Raw genomic sequence first — 3,853 nt, forward strand, 5'->3', positions numbered from 1 at the left:
CTTCTTCATTTGTGTCGCTCGGGTCGGTTTGTGGAGTGGAAAATTTTGAAGTTCCAGCGACGATTTTTGTGAATTTTTCATTTTTTTAATATTAAAATTTGAATTTTAAACACAAAAATTACATTAAAATATTTAAAATTTAAGTGACTTTTAACAATATTAAAGGCAAAATTAAAATAAAAGTTCAACTCAACAAGAGACGAAGCAGCGACGGGAAAAAAAGTTCGAGAAAAATTTAAAACTGTTTAACATTATTATAAAAAAAAATTATCATAAAAACTGTGTGTATTAAGTAATTAAATTAACAACAAATGATAAAACTTAATATTTAATTGATATCAAAACCATTAAAATAATAAAAAAAAAATTGTTCATATTTACCTGTGCTGACGTAAGTTATCTTGACGCTTAAAATATTTTCCGCACACCTCGCAAGCATACGTTAATTCGGGACTTTTGTGGGTACGTTCGTGTATCATCAAATTATATGGTTTGGTGAAACGTCTCTGGCAAAATTTGCACACAAATTCACACTTTGGTCGCATCTTACGACGGAAATCCGACCGACGGTCGTCATTATCAATTCGCATTACCGCAAACATTTTGGTTCTTTTTTTTTTGGATTAAAGTCTTAAAACTTTTGAGAGAATTTATATATTGCTAGCTTTTTGCACACACAATGTCTCTTGTGTTTCTCTTTTCTCCTCTTATCCTACTATGGGATTAATGTAGACACTCCGATGGAAGCACCACAAATGTGAACTTCTCTCTGCTTTTTAGTTCAATGTCTGTCTGTATGTGTATTGACTTTATTTTTAACTTTTATTGTTATTTTAATATACAATACTTAGAGCTTCGTGTGCTGGTCTTAATGCATTCAAATTGAAGAATTTTTTTTTTTCTCTCTTTTTTTTTGATTCTTGGTTGTTGTATATTATGGGATTCTTCTCCTTATTCTTATTATTGTTTGATTTGTCGTCTCTTAAGTGAATCTCTGTAAAGGCACAAAAAAAATATAAAAAGGCGTTAAAATTGTGTGTCGTTTTTATCTAAATTGCTTTAAATTAATTTTTTTTCTTCTTTCTTTTCTCTCACTCCGATTGTGGCAGTGCTGAATATCTTTTTATATTCATTTCTACTTCTTCAGAATCGACAAAAAAAAAAGATCGAATACAAAAAAGTTCGACTAAAAGCATAGTCAACGAGCTAAATGTCAAAATATATTGTATGATATCATTTCCAAATGAGTTATCATTGAATCGAGTGAATATTTTTTTCACTGTTGCTAGTCTTGGATTGTTTTCGCCCCTTGTGGGGATTTTTGGATGCAATTTTTATATTTTATGAGAGATTTTGTGTTGAGTCATGCGGAGTTTGGTGAGATATAGACGGATTTTGTTTTAGAGTTATGGATTATGAGTTTCTAAGGTGTATGCTCGATCAGCACAAATTATTGATTAAAAGCCAATTGGTTGTTGCTTAATGTCCGAGTGGACAAAAATACGTAACATCTAGTTTATGGTAAGTTAATGTCCAGTTTACGACTAATTCTAATGTATTTTTATCCACTAGGGGTAAGTTCAAAGTGTCAATTTTCATGTTGATTGCCATAAAAATCACCACTTGGATGCCATCTGGTCGTCATTTAGCTGACATGAAAGTCTTGTCCTGGTCGAGATATTAAAGACTTATTTTGGAGAATAATATTGAAATTTTGAAGATTTTTCTATTCATTATTCTGAAGTGCTTGATTGTAGCTATTTGGAACTATAGAGCTAGCTTCAGACGCAAACTTATTGATGCCATGAATCACAATTGATCGGTACGGCCATCAAAGTAAGTAAATATAAGATTGATCCCCAGTATACATTCATTTTTTCATTACTAATTTCATTTGCACCTGAATAGGATTCGAACCAACAATTTCATTGAAATTTTAGATTTGTTGTCTTTCCGGTCACACAATTCTTACAATGATATAAACAGATTTGACTAGTTAAAGATTGAACAATAAAAAGACACTTTTTCAGGTTAAACTTGTTCAAAACTTATGCAAATTCAGCATTAGCTACAAATTAAATGCTGATCCGTCGGGAAAATAGAGCCTTTATCGTATAAACAGTAATTTTCCTATATCTACCCAAATGATACAATGCGAGGAACCATACTTTTTGCCAAAGAAATGGAACGATATCTACTGTCATGGTGCAGTCAGAGGCTCTCAAAGAGTGCCGTCAACTTCGCCTCTTGCCGTCAATACTTATGATGAAGGAGCGATGCCCTAGCGAACAAGATATGAAGTTCAAAGGTACTTTCATATTAATTCAAACTCCAGCTTACAATCCCCTTTGATTATTCAACTCAATAATTCCCACAAAATCACCATAAAGGATTTAATTTATTTCACGATAACAACCGCAGTGACGACAACATGCGAGACCTTAATTTATGTAAATGTTCAAGATTAATATTCGAATTAATTCTACTGTCGATTTTAATGCAATTGTAAATTTATTTTTTTACACCTGAGTGACTTCCAATTCTATAATAAAATGTAGATCTATATTGATCAAGCTGTGAATGTTTACCTTACGATATTTTTTTTTTTTGCCTCACACTAACTGAACTAATAGGCAATCCATAAACTATTGAAATTTATATCACTCGTAATGGCTGATTATAAAGTGACACTTCAACGGCTGTACAATTGCAACTATTTTTAGCACACTTTTGCCATATAAATATTAACACTTTGTATTGATTGGATTATTATTATTTTTTTTTTGCACATTTTGCCTGGCATATGGTGGGCTGTTTTGTAGTCACACGGGTGCACATAAGAAAAATCCACAATGTGCATGTAGTCATAAAAGCTTATTGAATTTATTGAGATTTTAATGGAAATTGAAGTGAAAATTGAAAGTGTCTCAATAAATTTAAGTCAATTAATTATTGGACATTACAGTAAATTAATGGATGTAAATAAATTGTGCAGCTACGAGGTTGTCTACAGGAATGATGAAGTAAAAGTTAATAAATTTTTGATATTTATGAGGCTTTCGGCAGGGAATTTTAATGAAATTTACCAGTTCGTACTCAAAACAGCGCCAAAAACCACAAAATTCAGACCACAAATTTTTATACTCAATTTTGAAAACGTCACTACAAGCTTAATGCAATTTTGAGTGCATTGTAATAAAAAACTTTATCGTGACTTTGTTTATAAAATGACAAATTATAAATGCCTTTCAATTTCGTGCCTGAATGTAATTTCTAATGGCGTGTCTCAGCTTTTTTTTCTCTATGCTGTATGGAGTGTTTATTAACTACTTGTTTATGAGCCTTCCCCATTTCAGGTACTAGAGAATTATTCACTTCGGGTTTCTTATTCACACTCTTGTGAGCTTGCATTATGGACATGGAAGTAAGTTTGAGTTGGTTTACATGATGGATGCTGATGGAAATGGTTGAGAATTATTTTGTTTGGATTTTGTGAATTTTTCTAGAATTTTTTGAAAGGCTACTGTGATTAAAATCACAAAAGCCCGATCAGCACACCCCAGAAATCAAAAATGGTCGAAAGACTCGCCCAAGGCTGACTGGACTTTGATTTTAGGTCGGATTTTATCTTATCTTGCCTGAAATCAGATTCACACTAAGCTGAAGCAGAATTTTCGGCCATTTCTACGTCGTGTGCTTTCTGGACATGTCAACATGTTGTTAACAACGACACTAAGCCTTGAATTTACAATCCTAGAATCAACTCGCAGTCAATTAGCAAATTTGGTTACTTTGGTGACCGTACGAATCAATTGCGATCCCATACCCTCCCTTAGACTAGCCCCTAAACCTG

The 3,853-nt window shown here is 32.4% G+C and overlaps 1 long non-coding RNA gene across 1 annotated transcript; it reads left to right on the plus strand.

The window, feature by feature from the left end:
* Positions 1-982: 982 nt before the first annotated feature.
* Positions 983-2,592, plus strand: LOC139093611 (uncharacterized). Its single transcript, XR_011544713.1, has 3 exons — positions 983-1,521; positions 1,573-1,836; positions 1,909-2,592. It is a non-coding gene; the product is annotated as an uncharacterized lncRNA (long non-coding RNA).
* Positions 2,593-3,853: the final 1,261 nt, after the last annotated feature.

This window comes from Chironomus tepperi, unplaced genomic scaffold, assembly GCF_022539635.2.
Source record: "Chironomus tepperi strain 1889 unplaced genomic scaffold, CSIRO-AGI_Ctep_v1 contig_337, whole genome shotgun sequence".
Taxonomy (NCBI): Eukaryota; Metazoa; Arthropoda; class Insecta; order Diptera; family Chironomidae; genus Chironomus; species Chironomus tepperi.